Genomic DNA, 16,477 nt, shown 5'->3' with positions numbered 1-16,477 from the left:
TGCCTGTGTGGTCCTGTGCTAAAAGCATTGACTGAAATGGCTTCTGTCCATTTTCTCTCATGGGCCCCTTCCCCACTGGAAAGGTCCCCCTTCCATTCCAGGTATGGCTGTGCTGTGGAAGAAGTTTCCAGACCTCTTAACCCTTTCCCCTCCTTCCCACCCAGACAGGCACATGGTAAAAAAAATGATAGATGGTCTGTTAAAGGTAGTATTGAGGCTATAATTGAGATGGGCAAATATAAGCAAGGGGCTGCAGGGCTGAGGGCAGGCCAGTGAGAGAAATAATCAGAAGTTGACAGTCGTAGGTTCTCCTCTGGAAGGGTGCTTCCTACCACATTCTTGGCATCTGCCTTTCAGGAGTTAGCTGCTTTTCTTTAAGTTGGCATGACCATCTGTAACCTGGATCTTAGTCAGTTATACTCAATAAAGGCGTGGTTACCACAGCAACCCTCCCTTTCTACTGCATCATTGCTTCGTTTCCTGTCTTAAATAATCACTTTCATCAGGTTGACACATTGCTGTTTCTTTTATTACCATATCACCTTGACATGCCTATGTATGACTTTACAACGAGCATCTCATTTCTTTGCCATCCTAAGAAGATCCGGTGTCTCCTTTCTGCTCTCCAGGAAGATCTCTTAACCCCCACTTTGGTGGGACCTCTCTCCATCTCTCTGCATTTGTTGACAACACTCATAAAGCCCATGTTGCAAGTTTCAGTGACCTGACAGCTCTTTGTGACACTAGAATGCCCCTTATCTGTCCCTCTCTCTCGTCCCTATCATTATCAAGACCTATAGTTGAGTTTGTATGTTTGGTCTTTTCTCTTGGTCTCTGAACACTAGTCAACCCAAAGCCCAGTTTGGAACAAATTTCACTCCTCACCTACAACCTAGCTGCGTATAATCTTTATATACTAGAGAATCTTATGGTTAAGACATTTTTGCACCACACTGAGTCCTCTGTCTGGAGACCCCCAAGACTCCTATATTCAAACTGCCTACCTTCATCTCCTCCCAAACATCATTCATCCACAATTTTAGACTCAGATGACTTTGATATGCAAAGCTTGTCTTATCATTTCCAGCTTAACCCTCCCACAGTCCTCTCTGTCTCACCCGATGGCATCTTTACCCTGGTAGTTGTTCGCCAGTCTGGGTCCACTTCTTCCTGAGTGTGTAGCCAGGCTCCTTGTACACTGGGCTGGACTGGCGGGAGAGAAGCTTAGCCAGGGAAGATGGATTCAGGCAGGATCTTGGATGGTTGTGAGTGTGCAGGCAAAGAATATACACTGGGAGCAGCTTCGGAGGACTGGTTCAACTTATTAGGAAGGAGGGGAAACAAAGGCTATTTAAACCTTTGAGGAATGAGTAGGGGCTACCAGAAATGAGTGTACATCATTGGCTGGAGACAGGGTGCTGGGGATGCCTCATTTGCATGAGGAGACATTCCAGGTGCTGCTGGATAGAGCCTTGTAAGGGAAGAGGAAGTTTAACCTGGCTACTGGCTACCTCCTCTGGTGAGGCAAAGGTATGTGGTACAATGCTACAAGTGCCAGGATATGCAGGCCCTGGGTGGGTATCTGTGTGTGTGAGGGGTGGGGGAGTGGGGGGGGAGGCAATCTTACTTCTGCTGATCTCAGGAAGAGATTTCTGGGGTTTAGATATACCTCAACCCTGCTCTTGCTCCAGGTTTGTTCCTCCTGGTCCCATGGCTCCCTGGTCCCACAGTTGTTCAAAACAAAGCAAAACAAAATACCAAACCTACCAAATCTCTGTTTTTCTTGCTAGAGAGCAACGTGCCTTCAACAGAATAATAGCCAAGATTCACACAGTGTTAGTGGTGCTGTTCCTTTGGTAGTGGCTTTGCTGTCTCTCCTCTTGGTGGCTCCTATAGATTTATTTCCAACTGGGTCTTTATGCCTCCCTCTTCATTCCCTCAGAGTTTTAACTCAACACAGCATGAAGAGTGATCATTCCAAACAGAAAGCTAGCTTATTTCAGTGTTCTTTGCAAATACCTTTGATATTTTTCCATCTGTTTTGGTCTCCTGGGACCATAAGAGCAAAATACTCTAGACTGGCTTAGACACTGCAGGCTTTCTTTCTCACAGTTTTCTTGGCAGGGAGTGTTATAGAGATGAGGGTGCTGGTGGAAGCTGTGACTGGGGAGTGTCTGTACCATGTAGATGGCATCTTTTACTTGTGTTCCCAGATGGTAAAAGGGGATGATTTAATACATTTTAATTTTATAAGGATACATGTCCTTGGTCTTCATGATCTTGTCACTTCTCAATGGCCCCATCTCTTAATGCTAGAACCTTGAAGGGGAGGATTTCAAACATGTGAGTCCTGGGGGCACCCAGTAATTCCTACTACAGCACCATCTGCCTCAGAGATCAAGCCAACGTCCTTCCATCTTAAGGGATCAGTCTGTGTCCCTCTTTCTTTTGTTCCATGGCATCCTTTCCAACTCTTCAGTACCATCAGGCCTTCCTGAGTCTAAGCGTGTCAGACAGGTCCCGCCTTCCTCCTGACTTCTGCCTCTGTACTGAGTTGTCTAATGAACTCACATCCTTATCTTCCCCATATCTTGTTCAGACGTCACCTTTCAGTGAATCCCACCTTGACTGGCCTATTTCACATTATAACCTATATAAAGGTACCCCTATACCCTTTTATTTTACTGTATTGATTTCCAACAGCACAAACACTTTGAACCCTGCCATTGGATTGGCGTATGAACCCTACCGTCTGATTTGCATAATCATCATGTTTAAGAAACCACCTGTGCGGTCCTTTCCCCAAGAGTATGAGCTTCAATGTGGGAAGCTAAACATGTATTTTTTTTAAACATTGGTTTAATCTGATTTTGTTTAATGTTTTGTATATTGTATAGTATACTTCCATCACCTACATCAGCACTGGGAACTGAACAGTGAGTTCTAAAATAAACATCAGTGGAATGAATGAGTAAAAAATAGCACACAGGTCTAATATTATACAAAGTGTGATCCTGTGACCTCTCTAATCCTTGAAATAGCACACAAGGTTGATATTATTATTATTATTATTATTATTATTATTATTATTATTATTATTTCTCAGAGAGGTTAAACAAGTTGTCAAAGACCAAATGATCAGCAGGTGGTCAGCCTACCCCTGTGCAGAACAGGCTTCCCAAGAATAAACACTGACTGTGTATTGCATGGTGAAGGGCAACTGTAACAGCAGACTGTAAGTTTGGGGCCAGCCTGGGGTACATACTGAGTCTCTGTCTCAAATCACCACAAGAAAACAAATAAACAAAACCACCAACTAACCTGCCCAGCTGTTTGGCAGATATTCTCCAGGCAAACCTTCTACAAAGCCAGTATTCTTGCCTCTTCATGGTCATAGGCATGTCTGCAAACACTTCAACCTATGCCCTTGGAAACTTGCACTGTGGTGAGAGGCTATAAGGCCCAGAGGCTCATTAAAGCTTGACCTAGATGGTCAAACACACAATTGGGAAATGACCCGTGGTTCCATTCATTTCTCGTGGAAAATATTTTTTGAAATCGTTAGCAAACTTCCCTGTGATGAAATTCCCAAGAAAGCTTGTGTAGCCTTTTCATTTCCTCCGGCTACACATGCTTTCCTGAGAAGACAGCAGTGGGGGAGGCTGAGCTCCTCTGGGGACTCTGCAAGATGACTTCCTCTAACACTGCTTCTCATTGCTCTGTGGATGAGTCTCCTGGGCACGCCTGGGCTTCCCGTGGAAGGAGGAAATGCTCATTTCTCGGAGTAATAAATCTGGGTATGATATTAAAATGAGCTCCTTTGAGACTGGCTGGGGTGCTGAGTCAAAGTACCTTGTAGCTGAGTCTTGGGTTGCTTGGAGCAGTCTCTGGGATGAGGTGGTTGCAGCAAGGTCAAAGGCTCTTTGCTGAGGGTGGAATGATGACTTAGGGGAGCTCACTAGGATGTGGGATGATATTTGAGACTAAGGCAAGGGAAATCGTGTCACCTCTGCCTCCTGATCCTTGGTTTCAGGCATTTGTAGCACTGAATGGTATATGTAAGTACCAGGAACTACCTTAAGAAACCATTAAACTTGCCTGGGTGTTATAAGTAGAGAACTCAGCAGCCAGATACTGTCTTCTTGAAAAGGAAAAAAGTGTATTTAAAATATGTCAGACTGATGAGCCTAATCTGGCAGTCTTGATGCACCAGGATTGGGGGGGATACTGGGAGAAGGGCTCCCTCTCAGAGGAGAAGAGGAGAATGATGGGGGAGGCATTCTGGGAGGGGGGCTGGGAGAGGAAACAGCATTTGGGATGTAAATAAATAAATATTAATTAAAAATCTGTCACACTGGGGAAAGTTTTAGAGGATAGATAGGAAAAAACAAAAACAAAAACAAAAATATAAACTTAATAAACAAGACTTTCTTAAGCTCAGATTTAGAAACTGCCAGCTTCACCTCTCTCAGGTGTGATATAGACATGATAAAGGCAGTCACTTAGTGGATGCTTGTGGGTGTACAAGGTTATCTGCAGCAATGGTTATCTCTTAGGTTAGAGGAGAAGCTTAAAGAAACCAAGACTGACTAGACAAAACTCACAGTCTTAAAAAAATATCCAGGGCATGTTTACACATATTCTATACATCTTTCCTACAGACTTGAGTGTGGAATTGCTTATTTCAGCGAATCCCTGAGTCCTTTCAGAGATGAAACTGTCCTTGAGACCAACTCATCTGATTCTCTATCCTGTGAAGAGAGACATGAAGATCTCTTCTGGTTTTCTCACCCTGTGTTCACAAGAGTGGCATCCGCTGCAAGCAGCAGTGTCAGTACCGATACTACCATGAGCTACTACCGGGGGACACTGGGGAGCCTTGAGACAGACACTGCATGTGTTGTTCCATTTCGACTGCAAATCAAGCTCTGAAGGGCTTGGTTCCATTTTAAAGAGGCAGAGGACCAGGTGACAGCCTTCCTGAATAGATGTTTCTAGATGATGTTTGCTGACTTTGGAACAAACTTTCGACTTCCTGTTTTGGTTCAACATACCTCACAGGATGTGTGCCCTTCCAGAGTGTCCTTGTCCACCAAGCTCCTTTCAGTCAAAGCTCATTTCCTTCATTAGTAGTTCTCCCTGGACCCCAGTGCTTTCCCACCAGCCTTACAAGCTACAGTGTCCATCAGAGTGCATTTCAGCCTCATGATCATGTTCTTTCCTGGATCCTTTTCCCTGACGGGAACTAGGCTTTGAGTCTCCCACACCTTCCTTCCTTAACTCATCCTTCTGAGGCTTATCACCATTTGATATTTTCCTTCTTTGTCTGGAGGTTTGTTTGTTCTCTGCATCTGCCCACCAGCGTGTGGTGTAGGGGCTCATTGTATCTGTCGTGCCTGACAGGCAGTATGTGCTTAAAAGTTGGTGGATGTATGATTGAGTGGCCCAGCCACAGGCTTTAGTTTTACTCTCCTACTTCACTTGGAAATTTATCCACTGCTTGATTCTATCAAGCCAGCTTCACCTTAATACTGTGTGTGATTTACCTAGCCCTCCTGGATCATGACTCTCTTATATATAAAATGGTAGCACAGAGAGTCTATACATTTCTATACATTTTTCTGTAAAGATGGATCTGGGTGACCTGGTTTATGTAAAGCATTGGTTTTTTTTTTAGAATCTAAAAATGTATTTTTTGACCATTTCACATACGCACAAACATGCAAACATATATTGATGATTGTTGTGAGTGACTCCAAGCCAAGCAACCACTACCTGTATGTAACTTGTCCCCTAGAGTCTATAAGGAGACTCAATAAATGTATTGGCTCCTCAAAGTGCACTTTGGTTGAATTGTGCCCTGGTTTATCACTGGGACCTTGGAAGGAGATATACACAATGCTCTAGTCTCTCGAAGGGAAGGGATTTTAGCAACAGTCACGTACAACCCAAATCCTCCTTCAAACCGCCCCCAAGGCTCCCACAATATTTCCCTGCCAACATGCATGTTTCTCCTTTTTTAAATAACCTACTGAATTCAGTCATCACTGCCTGCATAGGTGTGAGGCCATCTACCAGAGCATGGGCAATCTACCAGCAGCCATATCTTTAAAGAAAAATGTCTCCTTCCACATACACCTCTCAACCGCTAATGTCGCCTCAGCAAGGGTGGGACTAGTTATGCCCCTCCCATAACTATGCTGGAATGTTAGCTAACTTGAGCTTGGGCAGGTCTGGTGCCTGTGACCACAGCTGCTGTGAGTGGATGTGTGTGGCAGCCATGTTTGGTCCAGAGGACAGGATTTCACGGCACCCCTCCTCATCCTCCTGCTCTGACATCCTTTCCACTCCATCTTCCATGTCCTCTGAACCTTGGTGCATGGGAGAGTGATAGAGATACAGGGCAGAACACTCAACAGTCACGTATTCTCAGCACTTTGGCCAGGTATGGGTCTCTGCTTTGATGGCAGCTCACCACAAAATGAAGAAGCTTCCTTGGTCAAGGCTGAGCACAGCACTAGTCTGTGGGTATAAATATAAATATGTAGAAAGCAGTTTGGCAGCATATTCATCTGGTTAAACAATGGCCGTAGGCTGCCCCCTATACTCTGTAATCTCCCCAGTGATCAGAGTTTGAACAGGTTTATAGAACCAGGGATGAGTTCCTTCCTGTGGAATAGGCTTCAAATCCGATCAAGAGAATAGTTGCTCATCCTGGACCAGTCATATTGCTATTTTAGCACTAGGAGCATCATGCCTGACCAGTTGGTATTTTAGCCCTGAGTAATTCTATGGATGACTTTTCTCCCCCAGAGAACTGCATAGCACTTTCCATCACCAGGAAAGCTAGCTAGCAGAGAGGAAGTCTCTAAGTCGGTGCAGACTTGATTTTTTTTTTTTTAATGGCCTGTCTTCAGAAATTTGGTCTTTTATGTAAAGGTTTGAAAAAGAGGTAGACCACAGCCCTGCTGGGGCATGTGTAACTGGCTTATTCCTGAACACCCAGTCCTGGAATGAGTAGGTAAATGGTAGTCTTTATATTATTGTTGGCTAATAGCTAATGAAGATTTGCTTACTCTGCTTTCTTGAGTTAAGAAAAGGCACAACGTTTCCTATGGAAGAAGAGAGCAAGACAACAGGGACCATTATCCAAGTTGCTTCACACAGTGTAGTTGTACACAGTGGAGTGCCATATTAGATGGATGTATTTTGCTATTATTTTAGCAGTGTTCTATTGGATCCTTTGTTTCTTAAAAAGTGCTGATAATATTTGTATTTTAAGATTGTTGTAGAGGGCAGAGAACATAACTGTAGAGATTATTTTAAAAGCTAACTGCTATATAGAAGACATAGTTTTTATCCATTATTTGTTTATCCTTCTGCCTTTAATTTATTTCTCACATTTTCTTTTAAATTAATTTATTTATTCACTTTACATCCCAATATCAGCACCCCCTCTCCCTCCCCCCCCCCAGTTCCTACCTTTTGCAGCTACTTCCCCTCTCCCCCTTCCCTTCTTCTCCTCTGAGGAGGAGGAGTCACCCCTGGGTATCCCCTCCCCCAGCCCACCCCCAATCAGGAACTGCTGGACTAGGTGTATCTTCTCTCACTGAGGCTAGACAAGGCAGCCCAGTTAGGGAAATGGGATTCACAGGCAGGCAACAAATTTAAGGACAGCCACAGTTCTAGTTGTTAGGGGCTTGCACAAAGACCAAGCTGCACTTCTGATACATATGTATGGAGCCGGGCAGGGTGGATGGGGCTAGGACCCATGCTCTTTCTTTGGTTGGTGGTTCAGTTTCTGGGAGGCCTCAAGGACCCAGATGAGTTGAAGAGTCAATTGGTCTTCCTGTGGACTTCCTGTCCTCTTTGGATCTCTTGGTCTTTTCTCTAGCTCTTCCACAAGACTCCCAAGCTCAATCTAATGTTTGGCTATGGGTCTCTACATCAGTTTCTTTTTCATGGTTTAAAAAACCATGTCAGGACCTGTTGGCAGGGTAGGAGGCATGGAAGCTACTGTCCTGTCCTAAACTAAGGACTAACTGAGCCAAATTCTCATTATTTACAAAGTGAAATTCACAAATAAAACAACCTTAAGTTTTTAGTTCAGTTCCATGAAAGGCAGTGGTGTCTCTTCTAAACTGTAAGTGGCCCATTCACCCATCAGGGAACCAAGCAACCTGGACGGTAGCTCCGAGTCTACCACCAAGAATAAGCTGGCTAGTGAGACGAGCCATATAGCTGAGCACACGGTTTTAGACACTCTGACTTAGTGAGTAGGTAGAAGATTGATTGAAGATGATTTCTGACATCAACTTTGGGTCCCCACATGCATGGATACATGGGTATGTGTCCCAATACATGCAAAAACATGCATATACACATGTGTCACACACACACACACACACACACACACAGAGTACAACCTTTAAAGAGATGAGGTTTTAGATATAAAGTGTCTGTCCTTGCTTAATGGGACCCCTGGAGTCCAGTAGTGAGGTGAGTATGTACTATGATGGGATTCTATAGCCAGAGGCCCAGGAATGGCCATACGTGATGTTCTTTTTCTACTACTAGAAGTAAATTTTTATTTATGACTGTTCCTTTGATATACATGCTCAGACAGTCCTTATTTCTCCTTTTACCAAATTATGACTGTTGTTGGCTCTCACAAATGAAACAAAATTATCTCCATTCACCTGAAGAAGGTACGAACTTACCTTCGCAGTCCCAGAACTAATCATTTTAATATGCGGTTCAAACTACTGTGGTTTGTGAATGGCATAGGCCTCTTTCCTGGCTGAGGTAGAAGCCCATGATATTGTGAGGCAGGTGAATATCTTGGGACATAAATTATATTTCATTAGCTTGGTATAAAATACTCTTAAAAATCAACATCTGACTGTGTAGAGAAACTGTATTTCTGAGTTTGTTGTTTCCCCCTTTTTAAAAAAATTAATTTAATTTTTAAAGTGATAGATGATATATTTATGGGGCAATATGTGATGTTCTAATTATACATGCTGTCTTAGAGTTTCTGTTATTGTGATAGAAACATCATGACCAAGGAAGAAAGGGTTTGTTGTATCTTGGGATTCCAGGTGATAATCTATCACTGAGGGAAAGTCAGGGCAGAAGAAGCAGGGCAGAAAGCTGGAGGAGGTCCCTAGGAGTCCTCCTGCCTCTTCCTCCCAACTCTGGGTTACACCGAGGGCCGTGCCTGGCTTTTGTATGTGGGTGTTAGAGAGCACAGCTCAGGTATGAAGTAAGCACTTTCCGACGTGACCCACCTCCTGAGCCCCCGTGTTCCTCCTCTGTTGATGGTGTAACCCTTCAGAACCCTTCCTTGCAGCTTTCTGAAGCACACAGGCCGCTCCTGCTATCCGCAGTCACTCTTCCGACGGAGCTCGGAGGAAGGGGAGGTGTACGAACTCTGGCCTGCTTTATGCATTTCTTTTGAAACTTCAGAAACAACTTGATGGTGTCACGGGGCAAAAAAGCCAGTTGTCCTCTGAGCTGATGATTTCATCCCAAACGTGGAGACCCTGAGAAGGTTATATTGTTTTTCCTACAGTGAGATATGAGGAGAAAGGTGGTCACTGTGTCGGGGCATCTCGTCTATTCTAAGATGTACAGCGACAAGGAAGAGCCGGCTCTCAGCCACGGGTGCCTACCGTCTACTACCCTGAAGCAGGAAGCCTTCTGAAGGCCCTCAACTCAGCCAGTCTGCCATCGAGGGACCGAGGCGGGACGCATGGGTGTGGGCACTTGTGGGCCTTCTCAGATTTCTCTCTGTTTTACAAACCGTGGATGTGTTTGTTGGCTTGACACCAACTTTACCACTTAACCTTTCTTTGCCCCACAGCCGAGGCCATTTTTGCAGGGAACACGCACCTCTATGTCTGCAGAATCTTGGATCCTTTTGGGGAAAGTCGTGCTCTGGGCCGTGGTGAAGGAGAGGGAGCTATGTACACACAGCTGAAAATGACTTTAGCGCAGAGTTTATTTAATACATCCTCCAAATTGTATTCCGAAGCCTCTGTTAACAAGAAAGCACTCTCTTTTTGAGCAGCGCCGAGTGTTTTATAAATGGAATTTGCAGGCCAGCAGCACCCCCCATTAATTTTCCCTGTCTACAATTACTATCATTACATTCTTAAAGCACTTTTAAAATAAACTAGCCCATGATGTCATATGCACATTCTGAGCTCCAGCAAGAGGGACATCAGGATAACAGCATCTGGACCTTGGACTGCTATCTTCTAGGGAACATCTTGATGGCTGTAATTACTGTCATGTTATGGGAACTTTACAAAAAAAAAGGCGCCAGTGTTCCAAATAAAACATAAAATGGCTTTGATATAATAAATGTTACTATCATTGTTTAAAAATGTTGTGACCCGTCTGCTGTAGTTTCTGAGAAAGATATTTTCCAGCACTTGATATTTCCAGCCCCACCACCCCTTTCAGAGTCTATTACTGCAGATAAGGATGAAGAAAATCCTCAGGACAGATTTGTTTTAAATCAACATAACACAATGCCAGCATTGTCTTTCCTCAAGATGAACCTTCAAATTAAATTTGGGATGAGCTTTACCAGATCTCTGAGCGGCTTTGTTCCAGAGGCAGAGAATGCACCCTATTAGGGAGAATTAATAATTCATATGCTATAGTTGTGGATAATTGCATTTTTTAGGATAAGATGGGAGCTGAGGCAATTTCCTTCAGGGTGCACTTACATGCATGACCAAAGCAGTTAGAAGAGTCTAAACCATCACAAAGGGAAAGAAGCTACCCCAAATGAATATGTGCTCTAGATGTTGCCTTCCCATGGGATCCAGTTTTTGAAGAACCTGTGATGAATCTGGTCAGAGGCATTGGACCAATTTCTGCATGAAGAAGAGTTGTACGTATATGAAAGAAGTCATCCAATGTGTGTGCTGATGCACTTGGCCTCCCAAAGAGGTTTTCTCAAGCAAAATTCATTCATCCTTATGAAATCCAAGTTCCCATTTCATAATGGGTATTAGCGACTCTAAAGAAGGCAATGCTCAGGCAGCTGGTTGGTTTTGAGACTAGCATGGACACAGAACCCAAAAGGAGTAATCTGTTTTGTGGATAATTTTTTTTTCCTCTGCTAGTTTGCTGATAACATTGTTCAGTTTGAAGATGGATCTTCTGATGCAAGCGTTGGGCCTTCACCAGGAAGAAGTTATTTGACCTGATCTGGATTCCATCACATTCAGTAAGTTTATAACCTTTTCACGTGTCACGTGAACTGACAGTTCTCCCATGTTCTCTTGCGATCCACTGCATATTTCAGTTGGTATCATGTTTCCGGTTTTATCTACATTTTATCCACATGTCTTTCCTGTGGCTAATTAGCAGACCAGAGGATTGGGGGAAACAACGACTCAATCACCAGCAAGTTCCTTAAACCTCACTCTTTGTGTCAGCACTGGCCAGCTCCCTAGACTATTCAAGCAAGATATCCTGAAACCCCATCAACCAGAAGCTCTGTTACTGATGGACGGACATGTTGGACCTTCTCTGAGCACTGAGCAGTGTTCATGGCTAAGGGATGTCTAGAAGATTGCCTCCTTTCTCACACACAGGACTTTGTTACTGTCCTTCACAATGTCAGGTTGGAAAAAAACTGTGGAATTGTTTCAAAGGATGTATGATCAATTGGTGATTGACAATTTTCACAGCGCTCAGACGCCTGGGTCAGAATTTCAGTTTTGCTTTGGTGGTCACAACAACAAAAGATGCCTGAAACTATTTTGTCTCATAGCTCCAGCCAATGTCGTTCCTATCCTTTATTGTTTTCAGATTGGTTCCTGAACACTGGATATTTAATAGGACTAGTGAGCAGATGGGTGAAATATCCCAAAGAATGTTTTTTTGTGTATGTTCCTTTTAAAAAACAAATTGAGTCTTCCCATGAAAACAGTATTATTCCTTTTCAGTATGAAGTAGTGCTTCATGAAAGGATGTCAGAAACACCAACTGAGTGTCCAGTCCACTCTCTCGTTGTTGAAGCATTTATGGCTCTTACTTAAGACAAGAGAAATAACAAGGCAAGAAATTACTACAAATACAGAACATTTTATTACAGAAATAAAAAGGGGAGCGGATCTGTTAGCTCCTGCCAACTTTTGAAATATGAATTCCATTTGTCTTTATTACAGTCTATTCCCATAGTGCCTTTTCCCTATTTATTAATTTTTGAATGTTGCTATTAAACAGAGATTTGTGCCTACTGGTAATAGTCAAAACTATTTTCAAGAAACCTAAGAAATGAGAAAAACACAGCGACTCATCTTTTCATGTTCACGTCAATAAATTAGGAGATGTGCAATTACCTAAACTTGTCATCTTTAAAAGTTTTTCGTGTGTATTATCATAAGAAAATGCCTTGTCTGGTCCACACAGATGATAATGACTCATAGGTACGTGATTCTTATTAAGAGGGGGGGGAAAGACAGGAAATCCAATATGAATGAGCTGTTTTCCTCGGTAGTATAATAAAACTCACATACTGGTATATGAGATTTTGATTATATCATCCACTGATAATCTGTAGGCTCATTTCCCTGCAGTGAAGAAGCTGTCCCCTGCCTCCTGGCAGCCCCCTTTGGCCACTAACTTTTTAGCGATTCCTCTCCTCGACTGGGGAAAAGGCCGCCAGTCACAGCCACCACAGTGTAGTATATTTTAAGGGCTGTAAATTTTTACTGTCAGATTTGAGCCAGGGGTGTTAAGCTCCAAAGATACACATCTGCTTCCTACTCAAATGGTCTTTTGTTGTGCTTCTTGGTAGAGGGAGAGTTTTAAGGCCACCAGAATAAATCCCAGTGTGGGTAGGAGTGAGTTATGGTGCTTCTAGAAGGAAGGCTCATGGCTGCAAATAGAACCTGTCTCGATTCTATTCTTAAATTCTGCCCTTTCCCCTGTTTTCATCATTCCATGATAATATTTTATTACTCTTAAATGAACAGAATGAGTCACTATTAAATTTCTAAAATGAAAAATTATTTTGTAACCCGACTCAGAACCTCTGAATGTATCTGGTTTCTAAGTTTGGATTTCCTAATGTCAGGTTTTCCTAAATAGGGTCATATGGATTCAGAGCCAGAAAACAAATGAAATGTTTAAGCAATTACTTTGGAAGAGTGTGCCTATATCCCATGCCAACATGTCTGTCTACTCCACAGTGTTTATTAAACACTGACTAGAACACTTAGTATTAGATGTATATTTATTCTAATGCTTACTAACCAAAAGTAGAAATATGATAGACCAATTTTATAGCTAAGAACAAGGTAAAGATATAATATAGTCAACCCTCAATTTACAAATGGGTTTTGTTCTAAATTCTACTTGCATGTCATTCTTTTGGAACTATCAGTGCATTTTCCTATTGAAACAAAATTATAAATAGTGACTAGGTTTCCTAGCAAGCCCATAGAATACACTTTACTTGTGTTTAGCTGAAAACTAGCTTGGAAGAACTTGATTGGCAGGTTTCTGTGGAAATATGGGTTTATTTTTTTCACTCAAATATATAACTTGGAATATCACTTGGAATACAAAGATATCTTGTGTCTCAGATGCCAACAGTATCATCACAGCCACACCAGACAGTAGTGTCCAGTCCCTTAGCCTTGGTTGGTTGGTGGAAGACAGCCCAGATACCACCCATGGTGCATCAGCTTGCCTCTCAGAGGGTGCCTGAGCTACTTGTGTTGAGAAGAACGGAGTCAAGGGAGGACGTGCAAGAGGCGGATTGGTGTGAGGACGAGGAAGGATGTAAACATGTTGTCTTAAGAGACTTTGCCCTCTTAAAGATGAATGAGGAGAGTGAAGCTTGGAGCAGGAGAGCTGGACGAATATGGTTTATATTCCTCATTGGATTGATGCAATCATCTTTTCACTCTAGCTCTTCCTTTGGTCACTGGGTTAATGGCAGATGGGAGAAGCCACCAGTACTGGTCAGAGAGGAAGCATGGAGTCTGGTGGAGTCATCTCAGGGAATCCTGTAGAGGCACTTGGGCATGTTGGATGGGAAGAAGAGGAGGTGGGTTATGGACAGGAAAGGGCTTGAGGACAGAATTCGATTTGATAATGAAAGAATGGCAGCAATAAAGAGAAGGAGATGGTAATATCACCAAGAAGAATAAGGATGTGGGGAGTATATACTTGGCATGGGGGTGAGGGTCTCAGTTACAAATGTGTGCCTGTAGCCCATGTCAATATATCTATCTACTCCATAAGTGTTTATAAAACACCGACTAGATCAATCAAAGAACACTTAGCATTAGATGCACGGCAGCACATATACTAAAATTGGAGCAATACAGAGAAGATTAGCATGGCCCCTATGCATGATTGTCAACAACTAGTTCATTACTCAGAATGTTGGTGATGTGGATTGTTACCCAGGGGTGGCCGGTGTGGGAGAGTCAGTTACCCATGAGTGGTCCGTGTGGGAGAGTCAGTTACCCATGAGTGGTCCGTGTGGGAGAGTCAGTTACCCATGAGTGGTCCGTGTGGGAGAGTCAGTTGAAGAACTGGACCTTACGCAGAACAAAACCACACCCAGAGTGAAGACAGAGAAGAGAGCGGGTGGTTCAGATCTCAAGACTAAGGGTGAAGGCTGGCTTTTACATACCAGACATTGGTGGCCCTGAGCTCAGTTTAGGGGACCAAGAACATGCCTTTGCCTGGCACTTGTTGTTTTCCCATAGGACAAATAAGCTGGACTTCAGTGATGTGTTAAGAGTGAGGCTGTGTCATGGCAGTAGTGGCCACTGAACTGGAGACAGCTGCAGCTCTGGGAGGAGGGGCGTTTGAAGACATGTGTGTACACGAGTGTTCTCGTGCTGGAGAAGCCCAGTGTGAATGTTCTTATGTTGAACAGCTGTGTGTGATGGTCAGGGCTACAGAGGCAGTTTATAAACAAGTTGGTTCTTATCATGCACTGCATAGTTATTACCCAGAGGACCACAGGCTAAGGAAGCATGAGACTGCCATCTAAACAGCTCAGGAGTGTATGCAGGTTGGCTCTCTCTGGGCCCCACATTTCCTGCTCTTCTTTCGCACTCCTCATATCAGAATGTTGGCTCTGCCATGCTCACATCTCCTCCATGCCTCCCACATGGAATAGTTTCTGTTCCATCATAGCTTTCCAGATCTCCCAGCTGACTGCTCCCTCCCCAGAAATAACTGTTGTAAGACTTACTAACAAAATACTTTCCCCAGGTTGGCACTCTCAGCATTTTACCCAACCCTAATAAATGAACCTTGCATTCCAAGGTAGCATCTTTCCCCTTTTTGGACTGTGATTTTTTCAAGGACATGGAGATGCTTTATTAATTTGGATAGTTTGTCTATCCAGCACAAGGCTCACCCAAATTATGTATTCAAGGCTTAAGAACACATTCTTATCAAGCTTGGAAGGCAGATATACTGTTAGATAGATAGGACAAATCTAAGTTATGTGGAATCTGCTGTTGAGATGACAAAGACTAGCATGTCTACCTCTCTTGGCAGGCCTGTGAAAGAAAGGTACCCCAGGTGCTATAGAAACTCATTCTTGATTGTGGTGAAGATGTAGAAGGTGGTTGGATTTGATTTAGGCATCTTAAATTTCAAAGAATAAGTTTAAAAAAACCCTTTCTCTCCAATGATAGTACAGTGCAGGAAGATACTACTTGGCCATCTAGGGGACAAGAAATAGTAACAGTCTTAACAGCTGCTGGACTTTGGGTACTACAATACCAACCTGCCATGCAAGATGTGCCCACTGGTGCAATGTTGGCATGAAGGTTATGGGGGTTATCAACCACTCTTTTGATTAGATTTGAGGCCTGCTCTATAGGAGGGAATTCATGCCTGATGCTATAAACCTAAGAACTGATGACTACAGAGGCCATAGGACCAGAGGAGCCCTTGAATTGGAAACTTTAAGGGTGCTTTGGAAAGTCAGTTGTGTTGAATGGTGTTTTGCTGGGGCAAGCACATGAAGGAATGTTTTCCTGAAGTGGACACAGGTGAAAGGCTAAGGCAGACTCATGAAGAAACAGTTCACTGAAGCAGACACAGGTGAAAGAATGTTCTGCTAAAGCAAGCACATGAAAGGACACGTGCTGAAAGATTCTTTGCTAGCAACACACATGTATTGGTTCACCTTACATTGTGTAGTTGAGCTCCATTTGTCAGAACTTCATAGAGAGAAATATTCCAAAAACTTTTGGTGGTGTGCTGCAGTTTCTTGCCACTTCCATGGATTCAGGCTGATTGGTCGAGTGATGTCAGCTGAGACAGACACATGTGCTGAGATAAGACCTGTGGAGGACACATGATGTTCGGAGTGTATAAATAGGACTTGAGGGACAGTAACAATGGTTGAGCTTGGCTTGCTTATAGAGCTAGCTTTGCAGTGCTTGTTGGTCTCCTGTCTTTGCTGATCTTT

At 43.3% G+C, this 16,477-nt stretch overlaps 1 non-coding gene across 1 annotated transcript; it reads left to right on the top strand.

The window, feature by feature from the left end:
- The first annotated feature begins 14,324 nt into the window (after positions 1–14,324).
- Positions 14,325–14,426, top strand: Gm23349. The gene has a single exon (XR_003949214.1). It is a non-coding gene; the product is annotated as a U6 spliceosomal RNA (small nuclear RNA).
- Positions 14,427–16,477: the final 2,051 nt, after the last annotated feature.

The sequence above is a fragment of the Mus musculus genome, chromosome 1 (genome assembly GCF_000001635.26).
Source record: "Mus musculus strain C57BL/6J chromosome 1, GRCm38.p6 C57BL/6J".
In the NCBI taxonomy this organism is placed as follows: Eukaryota; Metazoa; Chordata; class Mammalia; order Rodentia; family Muridae; genus Mus; species Mus musculus.
The sequence above is the reverse complement of the archived record's forward strand: the minus strand, read 5'-3'. Positions and strand labels throughout refer to the sequence as shown.